General features: G+C 39.5%; 1 protein-coding gene across 6 annotated transcripts in view; it reads right to left on the minus strand.

The window, feature by feature from the left end:
* SMAD9 (SMAD family member 9) overlaps nucleotides 1-25,311 on the minus strand; it is a 75,170-nt gene that overhangs the window by 35,448 nt on the left and 14,411 nt on the right. For 3 of the 6 annotated variants that reach the window (XM_016925195.4, XM_009426883.5, XM_009426880.5), the window contains exon 1: nucleotides 1-25,311. This exon is cut by the window's right edge. The exons of 2 other annotated variants lie outside the window; for them this stretch is intronic. The gene's annotated coding sequence lies outside the window, so the exon portion shown is untranslated. One more of the 6 variants, XM_009426881.5, reaches the window with a different exon arrangement.

Here is a 25,311-nt window from a genome sequence, read left to right on the forward strand (position 1 = left end):
CACACCACTTCTCTGAAGTAGCATCTCTCTTTCTCTCTTTCAATTCGAATTCACTTACTCCCAAACACAGCTCTTATCATTTTCCCATTTAAGAAATGACAGTGGCTCCTTGGTCTCCCAAGTGTAAACTCCTCTGCCTGGGTTTTTCCAGGGCCTCCATAATCCGCCCTCAACATGAGTATGTTCTTTCTTTCTCATTTTTAGTTTGCACAAGCAATCCATCTTCTTGTAGAAAATAAATACTAATGAAAAGAAAAGAAAAAAAGAATCGTGAATAATCTCACCACTCCTGGACAGCCATTCTTAACATAGTCTTCCAAACTACTTTTCAGGACAGTGGCTCTCAAAGTGTGCCCCAAGGATCCCTGGGAGTCCCTGAGATCCTTTTAAGGGGACTATGAGGTTCTCTCTTTTCCAATTACTTATTTGTGTGAACTAACTTCGCTTCACATACTTCAACCAAAACAACATAACACAATAGAGTATATGGAGAAACAGATGACAATCTAGGTGCCATTTATTAAGCCAAGTATTAAATAGATTTGCAGTAATATAAAACAATAATACTCTTCTCAATAACTTTTTTGAAAACAATGTTTTAAATAAAAATATTTTATGTTAATACAGTTTTTTAATGAATCAATCAATATTTTTTAAATTTCTTAGTTTCAATTTTTAAAATGGTAAAAATTGATAGATACAGCCTACAGAAGCAAGAGTTCTTTGGAGTTCTCAATAATTTTTAAAAGTGGAAATTTTCAAGACCCAAATGCATGAGAACTGCTTTTCCAGAAATTATACACTATCACACACCAATACATACACAAAAAAGCACAGCTGTCACATTTGTTATTTGGCCTAAAATCAGCTTAATTCTTCTTTGCCCTGTCATCCACAGGAGATGTTCTTTCCAGGTTATTCAGCAGTCTCATTTAAATTTCCTGAGGTAGAACTGTATTTCCTCTTCTGTGAAATAGTTGGCTTAAACAAAACCTCCTCCTCCTTCCAGATTTTAGAAACCAGCTACCTCATTAATGTTTAAAGTGGCTGGCTGGTAACATTTTGGAGTAAGCTGACTCAAGTATTTTGGGATCTTGGAATCGATGTAGCTTATAATCTCCAACAATTGTTTGTTTAATATGCATTAAATATAATTTTCTCCTTTGCTTCCCTGGAGGGCAAGCTGTACCTTTCTGAGTCCAATTCTATAAACTTCTTTCGAACAAAGGTGCCTTATAACCCCCCGCTAGGGTGACCATTATCGGGCACCTCAGGTGAGGAGGATGGCAGCATGGTCCCACAATAACGGATGAGATTTAATAAGTATAAAGCAATAGTCACATCACTTTATTCCTCATCTGGGCTTTATCTGGCATTGTACAGAGATAAACTATGACAAAAGGGAGAGTTGAGAGCTCCATAGCTGCTCTTTTCGCTTGGCAGTTTGACTTACACTCAGTTTTATTTGGAAAGGTTGATTCTGTGGCTTAACAATCATGAATTTATAAAGTATAGTTAAGTCATTGTGTTCAAGTTCTGTTTACTTAATCTAGTCAGGCTGCCTTAAAGCAATGGCTGAAGAGGGTTAGAAGCTTTAAGGAGAAGTCTCATGATAGAATAACCTGAACCCCAAAAGAGTTGTGAATTCTGCTTAGTTTTACATGGAATTCATTATTAGTAAGTTGTGGTATAGATCTTTAAGCTGAGGTCAGTCATACAGAAAAGCTTTTTATAAAAACACTCAGCAGAGTTAAACCAAATACACCTTTTAGAAACTTTTGCTCCACATACAACAGTTCCCTAAACCAGGTTTTGTTTGGTTCGTTTTTTTAAACTGTGGGTTTCTATTTACCAATGGCATGTGAAATCAATTCATTGGAACAAAACAGCTTTTGCACAAACAACAAAACAAAACAGACTTTATTGCAGAGCAGCTGACAAAAAATAAGTATAATAATAATCATTTCATGAAAAATTTTCATTCACAGGTATGTGTTGTGTGTGTGTGTGTGTGTATGTGTGTGTGGTGTATGTGTCCAGGGTTACAATGGAAAATTTACTTGTTAAGTTGGGTTACAATAAAAAAGTTTGAAAAGCACTACTCCTAAACTATACATTTTTCTTCAAACTGTCTGTCTGAGGTTTCCCTTGATGAGTGACCTTCAGTGGCCACCACACTTTCTCATCCCTTGGGGAATTCCCAACTAGTCATGAATCTAGGGTCTGAAACATCTCGGGTCTCTGCAGACCGATCTCACTGACACATTTCAAATCATTACAGTGGTCTCACGACAGTTCCAAAACTGTGATTTTACTGCTGCAAGATACCGCTCCTGTCCCATTAAACATAGGCCCTTGCATTGAGGGAGGCCCCAAAGAGTTAAACTCAGAACTTCAAGAGTGATAAACACCCAATTCATAACAGTGGCCTCCAGGTAGGCTAGAAATAGATCGAAAAGATTTTAATTAGGCTGACTGGTGGGTATACAGATGTTCCAAATATTATTTTCTATGCTTGTTTGTATGCTTGGCATATTTTTAATAGAAAAATTAATTGTAAAAAATGAATCATGCCAGGTGTGGTGGCTTACAGCCTGGGTTCCAGCTACTCAGGAGGCTGAGGTGGGAGGATCACTTGAGCCCAGGGGTTTGACTCTGCAGTGAGCTATGACTGCACCACTACACTACGGCCTGGATGGCAGAGACCTCATTTCCTTGTCTAGGTTGTTTCTATTTGTCCAGGCAGTGCACTTTAGGGTTCATAAAGGTTATTCATTCTCATTCCTATAATGTTTTAGCCACTAGTAGAACAAAGGGCCTCCCTGTTTGTCTCCAGGTGGTCATCGCCCTGACATTAACAGTGCAAGTTTGTTCAGTTGTGTCAACCTGGCTCCGAACAGCTTTCCATTGTCAGAGAACTGAAATGCCCACAGACTCTAAGCTCTAACCTACACTCATCTCCTGATAACTCCACGGCCCAGGTTCACCATAACAAAACAGAGCACCCTCAGAGCATTCACTGAAAAAAAAACTGGTTGCAAAAACAGGAGGGGCGATTAATATTTCTCTCAGTTACTACATTTCCAAAAAGTGCAAAGAAGAATGAAACAAACAATAAGTGAGCCCAACCTGAGGGGGCGGAAAGTCTGGAAAGATTCCTGAGAGGATAACTGGGCTGCACTTAAAAGGATTTAAATCACAGTTAAAAATAAATAAATAAACTGGCCAGGCACAGTGGCTCTCGCCTGTAATCCCAGCACTTTGGGAGGCTTTGGCGGGCAGATGGCTTGAGCTCAGGAATTTGAGACCAGCCTGGACAACATGGTGAAACACCATCTCTACAAAAAATACAAAAGTTAATTGGGCGTGGTGGCGGGTACATGTAGTCCCAGCTTCTTGAAAGGCTGAGGCAGGAGGACGGCTTGAGCCTGTGAATCGGAAGTTGCAGTGAGTCATGATTGTGCCACTGCACTCCAGCCTGGGCAACAGAGGGAGACCCTGTCTCAAAAAATAATAAAAATAACAAAAAATAAAAATATAAACTGTGGTGGATTAGGATAATTTTCTAAGATTTTTTGGTGTGGTATAGTCTCACTTTTGTAAGAAAATCGTGTATCCCTGTCACAGATCAACTGTGTGCTCTTAGGCACGTCATGCTGTCTCTCTGGACTTCACCCCCTCCTCATTTGCAGATCAAGACAAGGCTCAGTCTCCAGGGAAGGGTGTTTCTGAGCGATGGGTCCAGGACTCCATGGCTGTTGGCTGGATGTGTCACATGGGATCTCAAGACTTGCTCAGCTGTTTTGATGCTATTGGGACTACCTGTAGCAGTCTGAGCGCGACCTTCACTCATGACACTTCATAGCACAGAGCAGGGCAAAACAACAACTCTGACACGGCTATCAAACTGACCCTGTTAATAACAAATATCATCTACCAACATGAACCAATTCCCACTTTGCTCTCCAGCTACTTGTTTCATTTTAGTATTAATTACTGCAAAGGAATAAAAATAAAAACATATACTGGGCGTTCCTGTGTTTGAAACCATTGGTCAGTGCGTGATTAGCGTTCATAAGCCCAGATCCCCCACAAAGCCTCCTGCTGGCCCTTACAGCTTTCCTTCTTTGGGCAGAGAGAAAAAACACCATGACTGTCCTTTCTTTGGAAAGGACACACTTCACACACTTGCAGCATAAAAACAGTACTTTTTTCTTTTTCTGGCATTGAGTTTTACAATAAACCCCAACTGAGTAAGAAAACAACTTCTCATTTTCGAGTCTCTTAAATAAACAAGCCCACTTAAAAGAAAAGCAGCGCTGACCACATGCATACACCATGATTTAAGTGTACATAATTCCACACTAAAAAACAATTTACCCAGCTGGGTAACAGTACAGGAGACATAAGCTTTTTTACTTTAAGTTGACGGTTTTAAATCCAGCTCCCATTAGCAGTTACTGAAGATGATTTCCACTCAGTTGGTCTCCTTGGAAGGTTCAGTTGGTGATTTTAATCCTGAAGAAAATACAATTTTAAAAACACCGTTTGAGATGGAGCATTCCTAAGCCCTGGGCACATGGAACCTTTGAGCAATCCTTCACGGGCACTGCTTTTGGGTCAATGTGGCCAAGGCCTCCATCACCTACCAGGGTGCACAATGCGCTCAGCCCAGGGGGTCAGGGAGCACTTGTTTGTTCTGCGAGGGCCTAGTCCAGAAACAATCACCCCGATAAAACATCATGATTTACTTATTTGTTTTTGTCTTTTAATTTTTCAAACTTATCAATTTTGACCCTCTAATCCATGACCAGCATTAAGTATACCTTGGTATCTATAAAACAGTTTACTAACCAATTTACAAAGTGAACACATTTGCTGAAGGAACATTTAACCCCCTCCAAGAAACATACTGTTATCTAGACTATTTCTGCAGCACTTTTTGTATACTGGTAATTAATACAGCCATAATAAATGCTTATTTTACTTTATAATAACTTATTTATACTTTACACACAAGTATAAAACTATGTCCAAAAGGACTTCTATCTAGAAAACAGCTGGCTGTTATTATCACCATTGGCACACATATATCATGTCTTATTACCGTACAACTTGAGAAGAAACTGGGCTTAAAACATACACACACACACACACACACACACACACACACACACACGTATATTTAATTCAAATTTGTCCTCACTTAAAGTAGCCTGGCATTCCCATATGTCCCAAATGAGTAGCAATCATAAGCTGTATTATAAGACATAATCACTTTATGCATATACCCGTTTAGTACCATGCGGTTGGATACACATAGAAATGGTATCATAATTTCACCTTCTGGAAGGAGACTTTTCTAGCTGTATTCTGAGGTTTCCTAAATATCCATGAAGGGTCAGTTCTAGTTTTCTGGGTGGAATACCTTTGGTCCACAGCACCAAAGAAGACAACAGAGACAGGGGAGCTCTATCTAGGGGGCTGTAGAGAGATTCCAAGGCATCTGTGGACATTTGAATTGTATGCTCATTTTGGGTGATTGCACAAATACTGAGTTTTTCTAAGGCAACAGTCCATAGGTATTCTTCTTTAAATTCTCAAAAGAGCCGGTGACCCCCAAAAGGTTAAAAAAACAACAACAACACTGAATTAGAAAAAGGGGGAAAAGGAGAAAGTAAGAGTGAGAAGGGGACTAAGCTAAAGGGACTGTAGAGAGTAGCTGACTATTCTCACTATGCGGGTACTGGGAAGAGCCTGGAAGGATTACAGTGCATGGAGATCATGAGAAGAACGTAGAGGGGAGAGAGGCAGATGGCCAACGCATATTGACTATCTTCATGATAAGTGCCTTAAGTACATTTACTCACCGAATCACTGTCACAGCTGCATGTGCTCATTAACCCCACTTGACATGTGAGGAAACCAAGGAACACAGAGATTAAGTATCTTGTAAAGGTCACACCACTAGTAAGCCAGGATTCAGACCCCTGCAGTTTGGCTCCATACATCCTAAACCACTGCACCATAATCCCGCTCCCAAAGGACATGGGAGGAAAGCCACATGGGTGCGTCCCCTGACAAGGCGAGACGGACAGCAAAAGACCCCCTGAATCCAAGGCTGGGCCTGAGCTGTACTGAAATGCAGGAGGATGGGAGATGGAGCCCAAATGGCGGATATGTGAGAGAGAAGCCCTCCAAGATCTCCTCAATCTCCAAAACGTTGTGGCTCTAAAGGGGCATGAAGCACAACAGAGAGGTTGGCTCTGTCTCCTAAAGGAAAGGACAAACCCGAGCTGAGCTGCATGTCAGCCTCCATTCACTCATTCACATACCTCAGCAAATGGCCCTGATATGAATGCCTATCATGTGCCAGGCCCTGCCCAGTGGGGAGCAAAGCAGACATGGCCCTTGCCCTTACAGGGCTTAGAAACTGTCTGGATATGAAACATGTAAATATTAACAAGCCATGAAATCTTATGCAGGAACAAACATGATTGTGGGGCCAGGGACCTGCTTCGACTTCTGGTGAAGACCCCTTGAGGAGGTGACAATGAGATCAAGAGGACGAGAAAGTGCGGCCACTCCAGGGGCTGTAGAGTGAGACCTCCAGAGAAAGATGCCAAGAGGGTGGCACAGGGGTGGAGAGAATTCCATGCATTTGGGCAACTGGAGGAAAAACTGTGGCCAAGGAAGAGTGGGCAAGGGTGTGAGTGGCTGGAAGTGAGGCAAGAGAAGACACGAGTGTCCTGCTGGAGCTGGAAAGCAGCATATGGAAAATGGGTTTTATCTAAAGTGCAAAGGGGAGCCTTTGAATGGGTTTTTTGTTGTTGTTGTTTTGTTTTTTTTTTTGTAGAGATGAGGTCCAGGCTGGTCTTGAACTCCTGGACTCAAGTGATCTTCCTGCCTCAGCCTCTCAAAGTGCTGGGATTATAGGCATGAGCCACCATGTCCAGTTTGAATGGGTTTGAAAAGCAAAGAAGTTAAATGATCTGACTAGATCTTTTTTTTTTGTTTTTTTGAGATGGAGTCTTCCTCTGTCTCCCAAGCTGGAGTGCAGTGGCGCGATCTCAGCTCATTGCAACCTCCACTTCCTGGGTTCAAGTGATGCTGCTGCCTCAGTGTCCTGAGTAGCTGGGATTACAGGTGTACACCACCACACCCAGATAATTTTTGTATTTTTAGTAGAGATGGGGTTTCGTCAAGTTAGCTAGGCTGGTCTCGAACTCCTGACCTCAGGTGGTCCGCTCGCTTCGGCCTCCCAAAGTGCTGGGATTACAGGTGTGAGCCATTGCGCCTGGCCGACTTGATCATTTTTAAGTGATCATCCTAGCTGCTTATATGGAGAACAGATCAGATGGGGGAGCAAGTAGAAAACAATGTAGAAGGACACATGAGAGAGCTGGGAGACCTGGCAGAGGTGGTAGTTACTAGGAAGGTAAGGTCAGTGTGGTGTGTTTTGTTTAAAGATGAGGCTTCTAGAGAGACTCTTACTCATTTTGCTGATTATCCATAAAAAGGAGAGATGCATGTGGCAAAAGATAGAAGTGGGACAACAGAAGGGAAGAGGAGTAAACGGGAGCAGATACAGGCAGGTTTGTCTATCTGGTCACAGGATGATGAGGGTGTTCCCTCTGAAAACTCCAAGGTTGCAGAGAAGTTAGTGAGACAGGCAGCAGGAGGGGTGACAGATTTGAGGAGCAAGGAAAAGGTAGGAAGTAGCCACAGTGTGGGGAAGCAGAGGTGTGTTCTGCATAGAAAACAAAAGGCAATCTCCAACAGGGGCCCGTCTGCCAGAAGGGCTGACAACAAAGTCACTGCAAGGGTCCCACTCTGAGGAGTTTCAGAAAAAGGAGCTCCACTCTCAGAATAAATGAGCACTGCTGTTTCAGGGTGTTCAGCCTGCAACCAGAGTTGGTTACGGTTATGGTTTGGCTCTGCGTCCCCGCCCAAATCTCATCTTGAACTGTAGTCCCCACTTGTCGAGGGAGGGATCTGGTGGGAGGTGATTAGATCATGGGGGAAGATTCCCCTCTTGCTGTTCTCGTGATAATGAGTTCTCATGAGATCTGGTTGTTTGGTAAGTGTCTCGCGCTTCCCCCTTCTCTCTTTCCCTCCTGCTGCCATGTAACATGTGCCTTGCTTCCCCTTCACCTTCTGCGATGATTGTAAATTTCCCTTTCGAGGCTCCCCAGCTATGTGAAACTGGAAGTCAATTAAACCTCTTTTGTTTATAAAGTACCCAGTCTCAGGCTGTTTCTTTATAGCAGTGTGAGAATGGACTAATACAGCTTACTGCTGGGCTCTTTTCACCTTTATGATACAGAAGGTGACCAGAGCTGGATAAAGAGGCAGAAGAGCCAGGCAAGTATTTGGGCACTTATGTATAACAGATGCAAAAATATCACTGCAGTCAACTCCCAAATCATACACTGATCACGTTATGATGAAAGTAGGCGGTGCTCTCAAGTGGGAAAAAACAACACTCCTAAATATGTTTTGTGATGTGCATGACACTTGGCACCTGGAAGTGAGGAAGTGGGGAGACATTCTCAAATGGGAATACAGAGTGTTTGTGTGCTTTACTAAAGGATGTGATTAACTTGATTGTCCTTTGAACCCTTTTAATATAATAGCTTAGAGAGGAAGGGAAAACACTTTCATGTGCCAGAGAGGACGCACATGAAACTGACCACATTTGTTGCCTTTGGAAAGGGAACATGGCCAGAGGAGAAGAAGGGTGGAAGACATTTCAGTTTGCATTTTATATCAACTGAAAAATGCCTCCCAAGTCAGAAAAATCACAATAGGAAATTGAGAAGAGGACTGCAGAAGAGTGGGAAACAGGTTGCCCACTGTCTTTCCAAACACTGATTCTGCTTCAGAAGAAATATCATAATTGAATTTATTCCTGAATAAACGTTTTATTAGCAAAGATTCATTTTTTCCCACCCTTCCTCAAAATGCTTTGAAGCAGTATAATATGATTAGTGTCTCTGGGGTGCCCACATATTCTGGTCCAGCTCTTGTTAAGACCACAGGAACACTGGGTTTCCTGTATTCATCAGAAAGTTGTGTGCTATTTACTTTAAAATGTGGCTCCATGTTTCTTTCATGCTCAAGATAAGTCTTGCACTTTCCAGTTAGACAGCAGGTAGTGACCACCTTTCTAACAGGGACAATCCATTCATCACGAGCTCCTACTTGTCCTAAAACTCTACTTAAATCGCAAGAACTCAGCAGACAAATGAGAAAACAGAAGCAAAATGGGCCTTTAACTCATAGAACAAAGCAGCCCATGTTACTTAAAGACAATTCTTAATATAGATCTCCCTCTAACAGGCTTTTTTATTTTTATTAGACTGCTTTGATTGAAATTTTATGTATACACAAAATTATATCATTACATTACTGACAATGAAATCATTTCTTCCTGCCCTACTCTATTTGTAACTCTTAATGTGTTTATAAAACATCCCACATTCTCAAGGAGAACAGAATCAAGGCCAACTATTTTAGCATGAATGATTATCAATTACAAAATGTAGATCCTTAGAAATCTATTTTTATTGAATTGTTTATCATCTGGTAAATAATGATTGCCCTTAAAAAGAACCAAACCTCTTATACTTCGGCAACCTCAAAAAGAATACCCCAGATCTTATGCAACATCAAAAGGTGTCCTTACTCCAGCAATTCTGACCCATGAAAATCTAAGTATATCAAAAATATAAACTTAGGAAAGAGTATTTGTCTTATGAAATAAGTAATAATACATGTAAAAATATGATTCAATTTACAAAAATCTGATTCACAGACAGCTTTTTCAGGAATAAATATCCTTTTATTCAATAAACATTTACATCAAGCTCTTGCTGTGTAACTGCTAATTTTACTTCGAAAGGCATATCTAATTTTTTTTCTTTCTTTTTTGTTTTCTAAAGGCATATTTAATTTTTTGGTCAGAAAAAATCTATACCCTTTAGTAAAATTAAGAGATCTCAATTTACATTTCTACTTCCAAAATATAACTCTAACTTTTAAAATGCATTGTGCTTATCTTTTCATCTACATGTTCTGGAAGGGCACTGAAGAATATCACTGTTAAGCAAACTGTAAAACAAATCAAATTAGTTTTGAGGACGCTTTATAACTCTTTGCCCATCAAAACACCAAGCATCCTTAAAACTTTAAGAATTATACAACTGTTCCAGCTTTTTGGTAAAAAATGCAGCAAGTAGTATTTTACTGATGTAGTCAATGAACCAGTTTTTTTCAATGTTCCCAGCATGTCCTTCAGAAAACAGATAAATTGTATTTTTCTAAATATCAGAGAATACCCAGGTGGAACAGCTCAGCTTGAATTTGGAAGAGATATTTCTCTTTGTTTAAAGTAGTTGTTTAAAATTGGTTTTGCAGGTAACTAGGCACATTCAACTTTCTTCTCATTGTTGTAAAGTCACCTCAGGAGAGTTTGGATGCCCTTTTTAAACTCGGATGCCTGTTTGGGAACCAGAGAAATGAGCTCCCCTCCAACCACACATGTATGCACTCGTACCCTCTCTCCCTTTCTCTCACCCCCCACTCTCCCCTCTCCACACCCCCATGACCCCATCTCTCAAAATCAATGCAGTTCAGCCAAAACAGGAGGAATGTGAGCTGGTGGCAGAGCAGGAACAGTGCATCACAGACACACCACACAGACTACAGAGCATGTTCTTCAAAACGTTCCCTATTTTTCATTCAGAATCTCTCATATGCTAACTCACAAGCCACTTTTATGGGGCTTATTAGAAAATGTATTAACTTCACTCCAGCCTGTAGTTCATGGTGGTAAACCCAACAAATGACCTTTCGCTTTTCCTCCTTCCCACTTTGGTCCTCTGAGAAATACAAATCCTAAGAAGAATGAATGGCCATTTTGCCTAGTCCTACTAAAAACATGTTACTATCTTTCCTTGTGCTTAGGAGTAGAGATTATTTCTAAAAAGCCCTTTAAAACCTCCTTGCAGAAGCTATCCCGACATACTTCTCAACACTTTCACTCATTCTTTGATTCAGTCAACAAGTATTTACTGAGACTCTGTCATGCACTGGGTGCTGTGGCATGAGCTATACTTTCCCAGATTCAAAATCTCCATTGCCTAAGGAATAAGAACTCTAAGTCATGATGCCATTAGCCTGCTTCAAATATTCAGAGTCTTAAACATGTAATAAAATATTGGGGAGGTGCTATTTCTGGCCTTACTAAATGGTTTACTAGGTGAAGGGGGAGATGTGTTGCTTTGTTTTATATTGTTTTTATTTAAACGTAGGTGGCAACAGAGTGATTTCATTGTAGAGAGTCTAAAACTCTGGGCCAGGCCAGAAGTAATGTATTTTCTTCATTACACCCGGCCTGGTAAGCCCCAGAATCTGTAACTGGCACCCACAGGACAGCTTCCCGGTTCCCTAGGTCAGAGCTGGATGGACCCTAGGGCATAAGCTCGAGCTAATCCAACTTGCTATATTTTTCTCCAGGTGGAAGTCTGAAAATGCAGTTATGGTGTAACTGAGGAAATGACAACAATTAGGCCTTATTCCTGCTGCACAATCATTCATCTGCTCCTTCCATCTGGCATCTGTTAAATGCTACAGTCCCACCACACAAACAAGCACTTCTTTAGATTTGCAGTTTAGATTCTTAAGGTTGGGAAAGAATTTCAGAAATTAAAAACAAAACAAAACCAAAAACTGAATTTGTCCTGGAGTAAGGGTGAGCTCATCCATTCTAATGAGCTCTGTACCTTCTCAAGCCAGAAAAACACACAGAAAATGACAGAGTACAAGACCACGTTGAAATATTTTTGTCAATGACGATGGTAGTATTGTTGAAATATACATAAAATGGTATTAATGGGTGACTAGGCTTCATTCTACCACTGACTTGAAAACTTAAACTGGAGCCACTCAGGTCAGACAGATTAAGGAAAGAACCTTACAAAGTCACGGAGGATACATATCCCATGAATAATGAAGTTGGTCATCGTGCAGAGCAAAAATTCTTCCTATGTCGATTTACTCACTGAATGTAGATGAACAAGTAGATTTTTATGTGCTAAGGAGTCATGAAACACAGCAAAAGCCAAAAGAGGATACACCAGCCTATCAAAGCACCACCCTAGCCAAGTGCAAAGAAAATATCAGTAAAGACATTCTCAACCTTAAAAATTATGGCAAAGCCCACAAACTAACTACACTAAGTTCTTCCTGTGTCGCTTCAGATATTAAAAACCACATTTTGACAAACTCAACCAAAATTTTTCGCTAAACCATCTGCTTGTATAAATTTAACCATCATTTGTCCTTTAAAGTTGACATCACCAACTGTCCATAAACATTCCAGTCTTCTGAGAGTGAAATGGATCGGACTACATCAGGAACGACCGAGCTGTTTTCTCAGTAGGTTTAAGTTTTACTAAGTAGATAACTTATCAGTGATGCTTAACTTTAAAATAATCCAGCACAAAGCCACAACTGAGATAGATCAATAGCTGTAATCTTGAGCAGCAAAGCAAAGACAATAACAAGCAAGAAGTACTTTTAAGAAAAGAAAATGTGAAGACATTCTATGCAAAATCTCAATCAGAATAAAGGACAACTCAGCATTCTCCAGTCTTCTAGAAACACTGGCACTTTTTTGGGCCAGAAATGTTTAGTTATAAAATTAGAATATAAGTAAAAATCATTAAAATATCTTCATATAATTTACTAATTTAATAGACTTCTTGTAGAAAACTTAAATTTGGTCTGGATTGGCAAGTGTTGATAAGAATGTGAATAATAAGAATTTATAGAAATAGTTGGTTCAAGAACTGTGGAAATAATTTGCCATTATCTTGTAAAGTTGAAATTTGTATAAGACATAGCAATTCCACAACAAAGTATATAACCTAGGCTAGTTTCTAAACATCAAGTAGAAATGATTAATGAAACCAATTCATTGGATCTCAACCAGCACTTTAAAAAATGGACTAGATTTTATCAGTCATTGTTGATAGTAGGGAAAAATTCTACTTCTTGAAGTTTTTGAAGACATGAATAGAGGTATTTGTGTATATGTCCAACTGGATCATAGTTTTTTTTAAAAAATTGAAAGCCACTTCCCTAAAGAAACTATTGTATATATTCTGTGAAAGGGGAGTTTTATATATATATAAAGATACATATGTGATTAAATTTCATTTTAAAAATCAAGACAATAAAAACACAGAATTCAGAAATTAATGCTTCTGAGCAGAAGGCAGGGGAGTAGCCCAACAAGAAGATGTGGCATTAGTATGTTATACTGTCCTATTATATTATGTGTTATATTATTATAATATTCCATAATTTTTATAAGTGTGCTACATATTCTTTCGAATGTATCAAATATTACAAAATAAAATATTTTAATTTAAAACAAAATCCTAGACAATTTTATATAACATGGTCCCTGCTGTTAACAATATTTCTTATCAGATATAAGTTCAACAAAAGTTCAAAGATTAAGAAAAAATAAGAATTTTAATCCATAACTAGAATAGTGTTGGAACAATGAATAAGAAGGTTAAGAACAGTATTTATTGGGCAACCACTATGGTTTGATATGGTTTGGCTGCATCCCCACCCAAATCTCATCTTGAATTGGAGCTCCCATAATTCCCACATGTTGTGAGAGGGACCTGGTGAGAGATAATTGAATCATGAGGGCAGTTTCCCCCATGCTGTTCTCTTGGTAGTGAATAAGTCTCATGAGATCTGACGGTTTTCTAAGGGGTTTCCTCTTTCGCCTGGCTCTCATTCTCTCTTGTCTGCCGCCATGAAAGACATGCATTTTGCCTTCCACCATGATTGTGAGGCCTCTTCAGCCATGCAGAACTACGAGTCCAATAAGCCTCTTTTTCTTTATGAATTACTCAGTCTCTGGTATGCCTTTATCAGCAGTGTGAGAACAGACTAATACAACAACTCATAAAGTTACAAAACTAACACATGGAACAATTAATGAGTAGCCAAAGAATGAAATTATTCGTTATATACTAGAAACTCTTTCCTGGCTCCGTATCTTCATTCCTGTCTTTCTGCTTCCTGACCTCTTCCTCTCCCCTCTTTTAGGTCCAGTCACCTCCATGGAGTCCTCCTGATCCCCTGCCCGATGCTTTGTACTTATCATATGTCACTTATCCTGTGTGGCATCATGCTGATTGAGGTCCCAGTGGAGAACCCCACCTCCCCTGGAGCCTGTGGTTCCTTTAGCCCCCAAGTGACATCTCACTGAGAAATGCAAATGATGCCATGAAAAAGACAGCAGTGAACCAGCCCTTGTAGAAACATCTCACACCCCAAGAACACTACTTGGCCATGATTTATGACAAATTCCCTTATGTCACACTCTCCTTCACTTCCATGGCAAGGAGGGCTATCAGTTTTCCCGAATTGTTTGGTAGTGAGGGGCTCCAAACTGCCTGTTTACTTAGCACTCACCTCAATCTCCGGCAGTCAGTTCCAGCCAGCACCTGTCAGCTTTAGGTTAGATTAACCAGTTAGATTCCTCCACCACTCCATCAACCCTAAATCCTCAAAGCTACATCTTCCTCAGTGTTCCCAGGTCACCCCTTTTCTAATGAGTCCCAAATTTCTATACCCATATGTACCAATGATTTCCTTAACTGTAAACAACCCTGTGATGTGGATATACCTATCCTCTTAGACATGACTAAGAGGAAACCCCTTAGTCTCTTACTAAAACATGAGCTCACTTGCATCTCTGTATCGATCTAAAGATCTAGCATAGGTTTCTCAACCTCAACTAGCATAGGTTTCTCAACTACTGACATCTGAGGCTAGATTTGTGTGGAGGGGCTGTCCTGTGCGTTACAGGGTGTTTAGCAGCACCCTTGGCCTCTACCTATAGATGCCAGTAGCACACATTCCCATCAAATTGTGATGACAACCAAAAATGTCTCCAGACATTGTCAAATATCTCCTGTCACCCTCGTAGAGAACCACTGATATAGCATAAATCCTGATTCTGCTCAATAATCACAAGATCTTTTAGATTTGGGTAATTGTTAAATAGAAATTAAGCAGAATTTCAGAGAAAGATGTGTTCAATGTGAATTTCAATATTTGGAGAGAAATTGCTTTGCTAATGGCTGCACACAGATGAAGTTTTGAATCCTAGGCATAGGAAATTCAGTGCTTTTTTTTTTAAGTTGGCCTAGGGACTGTTACCCAGTGAAGTTACTCAGGTTGAAGACATTAGAAGGATTTGCATCATAGTTTTTATATTCAGATATTAATCTACTTGAAATAAATAGTATTTTCCAAGTCAGCCTGAAATTGGGATTTCCACCTAAGCAGAGACTTAAGTTATTGTCACAGAAAGAGAAGAACTGCAGTTTCCTATTTATGTTACCTAAATCAGAAGTAATGTGCAGTTACAAAATAGATTTGAAAAGACTTAGTTTTAAAATGACAAATGTAAAAGGCGGAAAATTAACCTCTCCCTTATTCTTTCATTCTACTCCCACCCACCCTGTTGCCAATCCTGTTGAGTATTTATTTATTTATTTATTTATTTATTTAGAGACAGGGTCTCACTCTTTTGCCCAGGCTGAAGTGCAGTGGCACGATCTCGGCTCACTGCAACCTCTGCCTCCCGGGCTCAAGCAATCCTCCCACCTCAGCCTCCCGAGTAGCTAGGACTATAGGCACACGCCACCATGCCCAGCTAATTTTTGGATTTATTGTAGAGACAAGGTCTCTTTATGTTTCCTAGGCTGGTTTCGAACTCCTTGGCTCAAGCAATCCACCCACCTCAGCTTCCCAAAGTGTTGGGCTTACAGGTGCGAGACACCAGACCCGGCCGATTTTTTATTTATTAAACGTCCTTCAAACACAACTCTTCCTCTCCATCTTCTTGATCTCCCTCCAGACCTCCCAAATCTCTTCTACAAATTGCCAGACTTCTAAAATGCATATCTGATCCTACCATTCTCCTGTTAAAAAGCACCAGAATTCCCTGTAGCATGCTTGTAAATGCTAAGAATTTTCTTTCTTCTCTTCCCTTCTCGGAAATTTGTGTGAATGAAAAACAAGCCAAAAAAATAGAAAAATATGGAAAAGTTCCTTAAAAAGAAGGCTCAAATAACCACTGTTTATCCACCCAGAGAAACCAATCACTACTAACATTTTTGTGTATTTCTTTTTTCTAAATAAACATTTTTAAATAATTCACTTATAAATATATCTTATATTCTGCCTATTTCAATGAATGGTATACTCCAAGCATTTTCATGTTATTAAGTACTTAATGTTTTTAAAGTTTTGAGGTAGCAAGAGTAATATCCAACTTTTATTTGAATTCTAAGTTGCATTTGAACTTTACTTGCAATACTTTCTTATGCCATAATTTGAAAAAAAAACAGATTTAGAGCACTCTATGTGTAGATTTTATGAGCTGGTTTTCAACAGCTTCAAAGTAACTGCTGAAACAAAAACAAAAAACAAAATCTGGAGGCATTTTCCCTCTAGTCATCAGTAAATCTGCCACAGCCCTTCACAGTTCTAATTACATAAGTTCTATGGTAATCTGCTATTATCATGAAAATTCAAACTTCTATAATCAGGTTAAATCTCATCTGACCATCACCCACAGTTCCCAAATCCTTATGCACTCTTTGGTGTGACTACTAAAATTAGCTTGGACTTATTTATAGATATTTAACTCTGCATATCTTTACATATTAAAGTCCTTACAAAAAATATAGCATTAGTTTGAATTTTTAAAGAGATTCAAGCATTCTGCAACTTGCTTGAGGATATTTTCTGTTACCAGGACATAAATCTACTTCATTCTTGGTAACTGCTTCATAGTGTTCCATACTGTGGCAAAGCCCTTTCTGCTTAAGCTCAACCTGCTATACAAGAGACTCTCCCACAGTACATGAAATCTACAATATATTCATGACTGTCTATTTGAAAACTGGCATCAACTGACAAAATGTGGGATATCTTCAGAGGAAATTAGAAAGTTAACATCTTCCTAAATAAAAAATAATAATGCAGAATTTGATAACCTGCTTTTCATAAAAACAAAATGTAGAAAAATTCCTATTTTTTTTTGAAAACTGCTAATGAAAGAAAACTCTTACTTGATTGGGTAAAAAAGGTATAATGCATTTGCATTTTCAGTTATAATTGCTCAATTCATGCAGTTCATGACTTACAAGGAGCTATTTACCCAAAGTTCATTAGTGGAAACATTCCAAGGTAACAGAAATGTCCTGTGTCTTTTTTTTTTTTTTTTTTTTTGAGACAGAGTCTCGCTCTGTTGCCCAGGCTGGAGTGCAGTGGTGCGATCTTGGCTCACTGCAAGCTCCGCCTCCCAGGTTCACGCCATCCTCCTGCCTCAGCCTCCCGAGTAGCTAGGACTACAGGCACCCGCCACCACACCCAGCTAATTTTTGTTGTATTTTTAGTAGAGACAGGGTTTCACCGTGTTAGCCAGGATGGTCTCAACCTCCTGACCTCGTGATCCGCCCGCCTTGGCCTCCCAAAGTGCTGGGATTACAGGAGTGAGCCACTGCACCCGGCTGAAATGTCCTATGTCTTAATAAGGGTGTGGGTTACCCTTATTAGGGGTAGGTAACATAGTTGGTCTACACAGAAAGATGAAAATTTGAACTGCTTTAAATATATTAAAGAAACTGAATTCACAATTTAAAACTTTCCCAGGAAAAATCACCAGGCCCACATGATTTCACTGGAGAGCTCTATCAAACATTTAAAGAAGAAATTATACACCTACTCTTAAGAATACAAAGGAGCAAACAGTTCCCAAATAATTTTATGAGGCTAGCATAACCCTGATGCAAAAATCTTATATTAGAAGAAAAAAGAAAACACAAATAGTATTCAGAAAAACAGATGTACACATCCTTAACAAAATATTAGCAAATCACACCCAGCAGTATAGAAAGGACTAACACACATTTTGACCAAATGAAGTTTATCACAGAAATGCAAAACTGGTATTAAATTTGAAAATAAATTAGCATGTTTCACCATACTAACAAAATAAAGGAGAAATGCCATACTATCATGTTAATAGATGCAGAAAAAAACATTTGACACTATTCAATACCCATTCATGAGTTTTAAAAAATTATTAATTCTCACCAAACTAGAAATAGAAGGAAACTTCCACAATCTGTACAGGGTAACTACAACCTATAGCTAACATAATAATTAGTGGTGAAATACTGAATACTTCTCCTAAGACTAGAAACAAAGTACAGAAATCTACTCTCACCACTGCTATTCATGATTGTATGGATGTCCTAGCCAGTGCGATAAAGCAAACAAACAAAACCAAATACAAGCATAAGGATTAGAAATGAAAAATTTTCTGTATTCACAGGCAACAGAAAGAACAAAGTAAGGAAATCCTAAAGAAATCTACCAAAAAAAAATTGAAAAAACTGTTGAAACTAATTAGTGAATTTAGCAATTGCAGGATACAAGATAAATGTACAAAAACAATTACATTCCTATTTACCAGCAGAAAACAAATGGAAAATTAAAAAGTGAAAACATTTACAATAGCTCAAAAACCATAAAACACTTAGAAATAAATTTAACCAAAAAAAGGTGGGGCGGTGGAGGGAGAACTCGAAAATGATAGCTGCAAAACACTGCAGAAAGAAATTAAATGAAGAAATATACCATGTTCATGGATGTGCAAAATCAATAATGTTAGGATTTCAGTTTTCCCCAAATCAATCTACAGATTCCATGCCATTTTGACCAAATTCCTAGCAGTACTTTTTTGTATATGTTGATAGGGTGATTTTAAAATTTACATGAAAAAGTATGTAGAATATCGCAAAAATCTTGACTATTGACTAGGAATCAATAAAGTAGGAAGAGTCCAGATTTCTTGGGCACCTGAGCATGCCATTCATGAAAATGACAAATTCAAGAGGAACTAAATGAAGTTGGGGGTAACACAGATGCAAAGACATCCATCTTGGATTTACTGAGTCTGAGGTAGTGAGCTGGATAGAGAGTTGGGGGAAGCACAATATCAAAATGGAATTCAGTTGGTAGGTGGGTTCAGGGTCCGGAGCTCAAAGGAGAGGCTGAACTGAAGGATGGAATCCTAAATTTATCAGCATATGAGGGGAAAAGGAAACTAGTTTGGATGAGATTGTGTAGTATGTGAAAAGCAGAAGCAGAACATTTCATTGAATTATTAAAGTAGCCTTCTATAGTCTCCCTGCTTTACACTAGTCCCTCTATTCATAACACCACAGCCATGTTGGCCCAATTAAAACATAAGTCGGGTCACAATCTTTCCCTGCTCCAATCTCTCCAAAGGTTTGATTCACTCTAAGTAAAAGCCAGAAGCCTTACAATGGCCTGCAAGGTCCTACACCACTACTTCTCAGTACTGGTGGCATATTAGAATGATCCTGCTTGAGCACGAATCCGTTACCTTCCTGCCTTCTTTTCCTTCTACTCTCCCCCTTGCTCTCTCTACTCCTGCCACAAATGCCTCCTTACTTTCCCTCAAACATACCAAGTATGCAACTATTTCAAAGCACTTACTGTTTTTCCAACATTCTTCGTGTTAGTATACACATGGCTGCTGCCCTCATCTGCTTTGGGACTTTACTCAAATATCTTAGTGAAGCCTTCCCTATCTTATTTTATTTTTATTTTTATTTTGTGAGACGGAGTCTTACTCTGTCATCCAGGCTGGAGTGCCGTGGCGTGATCTCGGCTCACTGCAACCTCCACCTCCCAGGTTCAAGCGATTCTCCTGCCTCAGCCTCCTGAGTAGCTGGGATTACAGGTGCATGCCACCACACCCAGCTAATTTTTGTATTTTTAGTACAGATGGGGTTTCACCATGTTGGTCAGGCTGGTCTTGAACTCCTGACCTCGTGATCCACCCACCTCAGCTTCTCAAAGCGCTGGGATTACAGGCATGAGCCACCCGCCTGGCCGACTATCTTATTTTAAACTGCAAACCCCCACCACCCCTACCTTACTATCAACCTTTCCTGATTTATTTTTCCCGAAAGGACTTACCACTAAAACTGTCATTATGACTACACACACACACACACACACACACACACACACACACACACAAATGTAAATTATTTTACTTATTTTAAAAAAATTATTAAAGTGAAATGCACCTAACATAAAATCACCCATTTTAAAATGAACAATTCAGTGGCGTTTAATATGTTCACAATCACTGTTATGTAACCAACACCTTTACCTAGTTCCAAAACATTTTGATCACTCCAAAATAGAACCCTATACACATTCAGCAGTTTTTTCCTATTCTTCCCTCCCCATCGACCCTGGCAACCACCAATCTGCATTCTGTCTTTATAGATTTACCTATTCTGAATTGTTCACATAAATGAAACCATAAACTATGTGTGATGAATCATATATGTGTGTGTTTGTCTGTGTGTGTATAAACAATTGATAGATATAGTCCATATTCCACCTTCAGGTTATTGTGAATAGTGCTGCTATAAACATTTGTGCAAAAGTATCTGTTTGAGTAGCTGTTTTCAGTTCTTTCGAGCATATACCTAGGAGTGGAATTGCTGGGTCATACAGTAATTTTACGTTTAACTTTTTGAGAGACTGCCACACTATTTTCCACATCATCTGAACCACTTCACATTCCCATCAGAAATGTATGAAAATTCCAATTTCTCTACATCCTCACTGACACTTATTTTTCACTGTTTCTGTTTTTTTTATAGCATCTTAGTAGATATGTAGTGATATATCACTGTGGGTTTGGCTTCTTTTTTGTTTTTTGGGCCTTTTTTTTTTTTTTTTTTTGAGACAGAGTCTTGCTCTGTCACCCAGGCTGGAGTGCAATGGTGCAATCTCAGCTCACTGCAACCTCCGCCTCCCAGGTTCAAGTGATTCTCCTGCCTCAGCCTCCCAAGTAGCTGAGACTACAGGCACGTGCCACCATGCTCCGCTAATTTTTGTATTTTTAGTACAGACGAGGTTTTGCCATGTTGGCCAGGCTGGTCTTGAACTCCTAGCCTCAAATGATCTCCCTGCCTCGGCCTCCCAAAGTGCTGGGATTACAGGCATGAGCCACTGTGCCCGGTCCACTGTGGTTTTGATTTGCATTTCTCTAATGCCTCATGATACTGAGCAAATTTGCTGTCCATTTGTATGTCTTCTTTGGAAAAGTATCTATTTCAAGTCCCTTGCCCACTTTAAAATTGGGTTGTATTTTTGTTGTTGCATTGTTAAAAGTTCCTTACATATTGTGGATATATAGACCCTGAGATACATGATTTGCAAATATTCTTTCCTTTTCTGTATGTTGTCTTTTTATTTTCATTATGTCATGTGATGCATGCAAGTTTTTAATTTTGATGAAATCTTTTTGTCTTGTTATTCATGTTTCTGGTATCCTAAGAATCTATTGCCAAATTCAAGGTTATAAATATTTACCAATGTTTTCTTCTAAAAGTTTATGGTTTTAGCTGTTATGTTTGGGTTATTGATCATTTTCAGTCAACTTTTATATCTAGTGTGAGGTAGGGATCTAACTTTATTATTTTGCATGTGGCTGTGTAGTTGCCCCAGCACCATTTGTTGAAGAGATTGTTCTCCACTGAATAAAGAACTGGACTGTTTTCCATTGAATGGTCTTGAAATCCTTGTCAAAAATCAATTGGCCACACATGTTCGGGTTTATTTCCGGACTTTTCAATTCTATTCCATTGATCTCTATGTCTATTCTTACATCAATACCACACTATTTTGATTACTGTATATTTGTAGTTAAGTTTTAAAATTAGGAAATGCGAGTCCTTCAACTTTGTTCTTCTTTTTTTTTTTGAGATGGAGTCTTACTGTGTCACCCAGGCTGGAGTGCAGTGGCGCGATCTCAGCTCACAGCAACCTCTGCCTCCCGGGTTCAAGCGATTCTCCTGCCTCAGCCTCCCAAGTAGCTGAGACTATAGGTGCCCGCCACCACGCCCATCTAATTTTTTTTTGTATTTTTAGTAGAGACTGGGTTTCACCATGTTGGCCAGGCTGGTCTCGAACTCCTGACCTCGTGATCCGCTCATCTCGGCCTCCCAAAGTGTTGGGATTACAGGCGTGAGCCACCGCACCCAGCCTTGTTCTTTTTTTCAATGTTGTGTTGTATTTTACTTTTTAAAAATTATTTATTGTTTCTTTCCCTAGCACAATATGGCCTCAATTAGGATATGGACGTTTGTCCATTTTGTTCACCACTGTACCCTAGCACCTAGAATAGAGCCTGACACATATTATGTGTTTGATGTTTGCTAAATGAATGAGTGGGCTCCTGAAAAGATAAAGTCATCCACAGCTGAGATAAGCGTGAGGATGGGAGTATAAGAAGCGTGGAAGAAAATACCATGGCTAAGTAATTTCTGTCAAAGAGGAGTTTACATGGCAGGGAGGAGGGGAGGCCTAGACCTTGGGCTCTAGTGCCGAGGGGCTCTTTCTTTTTTTTTCTTTTGGTTTTTTTTTTTTGAGACAGAGTCTTGCTCTATCACCCAGGCTGGAGTGCAGTGACGCCATCTTAGCTCACTGCAACCTCCTCCTCCCGGATTCAAGACATTCTCCTGCCTCAGGCTCCTGCATAGCTGGGATTACGGGCACGCGCCACCACACCAGGCAAATTTTTGTATTTTTTGTAGAGACAGGGTTTCACCACATTGGTCAGGCTGGTCTTGAACTCCTGACCTCGTGAACCACCTGCCTCGGCCTCCCAAAGTGCTGGGATTACAGTCGTCAGCCACCACGCCCGGCCTGGAGGGGCCATTTCCAGGCTTCAATGGCAGAGTGAGCAAACAGCAGCAGCTATTGTGTGCAAGTCAGTCTTTAGTATTTCAAATGTACCAAAACTAAAAATCAGTAACTATCACATTAAACATTTTTTTCAAAAATAAAATATCAGGTAAGATGAAATGGAATGAATAACAATGAATTGTTTTCTTTGAACTGAGAGAGAAAATAGCTTTTGCATCTAATCTCAAAAGTCTCCAAAACTTTTAGTGTATACAAGTAATTCTTCTAGATAAGTTAATTTTACAGTCATACTATATATAATGCAAAAGTAACATAGTGACCTTTTTAAAAACATTCTGAACAAAATCTTAAATAAACACAATTATCACACATCACTTTTAGTCAAATTAAATAACCAGGCAGCCACATCAGCAAGTCTGAACATTACTGTTGCTAATGGAACAGAAGCCAGTGAAGAAAAAGCAGAATTACAGGGCACACGTGATAAAGCTTAAGAAACTCATTAGTAATTTTCTTTGATGCATACTATTTACTTTTCCAATGTAAAATATTTAAAATATAAATAATTATGGAAGTCCAAAGAGCACCCTACTGTTAATATATATTATGTAAACTGCCACTGAATAACTATTTGTCTTACATAGCAAATACTGCTATGTAAGAGATTAAGCAATATATTGCCACTCCACAAATCAAGCCATATGGTCCCATCTGTTTCTAGGTTCCATTACACCACACCTACTGCTGGTTAATAAAGAAATTGTTAAGCAGAGGATGCAAGTGTACCTCTTATTTGATTTTTTCAAAATCAACAATGTGTCGTCAATGTAACTTGGCAGGCAGTCTGATACCTGGTGGGAGTTAGATATGCGACTCTTGATCTTCCTTGCCTGGATAATGATTTACAACAATATGTGAAGTGTATAAACTGTCACTAAAATTGCATGGCGCTGGGATTTGCCAGGTGCGAATCGCTCTATCCAAGCCTCAGGGAAAATGTATAATTGCCCTATGCAATCACCCCAGCTTTAATTATGGTCTGGGCCTTTTATTCCCTGGACGGCAGTGACAGTCTGGAGAGAGCTTTGCCACCTGCTTGGTCTTCAATTCAGCCACTAAAAGGCCATGGGCAAATACATTGCCTTAGGCAATTTATTACCTCATCTGCAAAACCCACTCCAAGGGGCAACACTGCTACTCATCCTTCAACCACAGCTCAGACATCCCAGGACTCTGTGACTCCCCCAAATAAAATTATCTTCTCAGTCAGTACCTTGTACATATTTCTATTTTCACTTGGAACTACAATTTATTGCCCATTTGTCTCTTTATTGAACAACAAAGCCTTTAAAGGCAGCAAGTATTTTACTCATTTCTGTAGCTCCAATCTCTCCCATAAAAGAGGTGTTCAATAAATTCTTATTGTTATTTATGTTAAATGACCATAGCATAGCACCCAGTGGTGCCTAGGATATAGTAGATGCTTAATACATATTAATTATTGATAATTTTCTTCTTTTCCTTTACTTGAGATTTCACTTGTTTTCATCCTTTTATCACCATTCTTCCATTAGAACTCAGCTCAGGCTCTTATCACACTGAGCACTGAGGGAAGACGGAGATGATTTTGCCCCCCACGGGACATCTGGCAATGGCTGCAGAAATTTTTGGTTGTTGTAACTGGGGGAGGGAGGTGCCACTGGCCTCTAGTGGGCAGAGGTCAGGGATACTGTTAAACATCCTACAAGTTGGAGGACAGCCCTGAGAATGATCGGGCTCCCAATACCAACAGAGTCGAGGTTGAGAAACCCTCATCTAGACTTTAATTACTTGAAATCGACTTGGTTGTTTTACCCCACTCCCATTCTTTCTCTGTTGTAATTCACTCTTCCTGAAAATCTTAATCATTCTTATCCTGTTCAAAAGGTCTTACACTTCTTTTGAGTATCTTCTTTTGTTAGTTACAGTTACTGCCAGATTTTCAGTAATACTAATCAATATATCAATATGAAAAGGCAGAACTGGAGCCGTTTTAAAAATTATTATTTCCGGCCAGACACGGTGGCTCACACCTGTAATCCCAGCACTTTGGGATGCCAAGGCGGGCAGATGGCTTGAGCCCAGGAGTTCGAGACCAGCCTGGGCAACATGGCCAAACCCCATCTCTACAAAAACAAAAACGAAAAACAAAAAAACAAAAATTAGCCAGGTGTGGCTCTGCAGGCCTATAGTCTCAGCTACTAGGAAGGCTGAGGTGGGAGGATCACTTGAGGCTGGGGAGTTCGAGACTACTGTGAGCCGAGATTGTACAACTGCACTCCAGCCTAGATAAAAGGGCAAGACCCTGTCTCAAAAAAAAAAAAAAAAAAAAAAAACTTATATCCTTTGTTATATTTTTTAAAAGTTTTGTTTATTGTTTTGAAAATACAGATAGGGTCT

The sequence above is a fragment of the Pan troglodytes genome, chromosome 14 (genome assembly GCF_028858775.2).
Source record: "Pan troglodytes isolate AG18354 chromosome 14, NHGRI_mPanTro3-v2.0_pri, whole genome shotgun sequence".
In the NCBI taxonomy this organism is placed as follows: Eukaryota; Metazoa; Chordata; class Mammalia; order Primates; family Hominidae; genus Pan; species Pan troglodytes.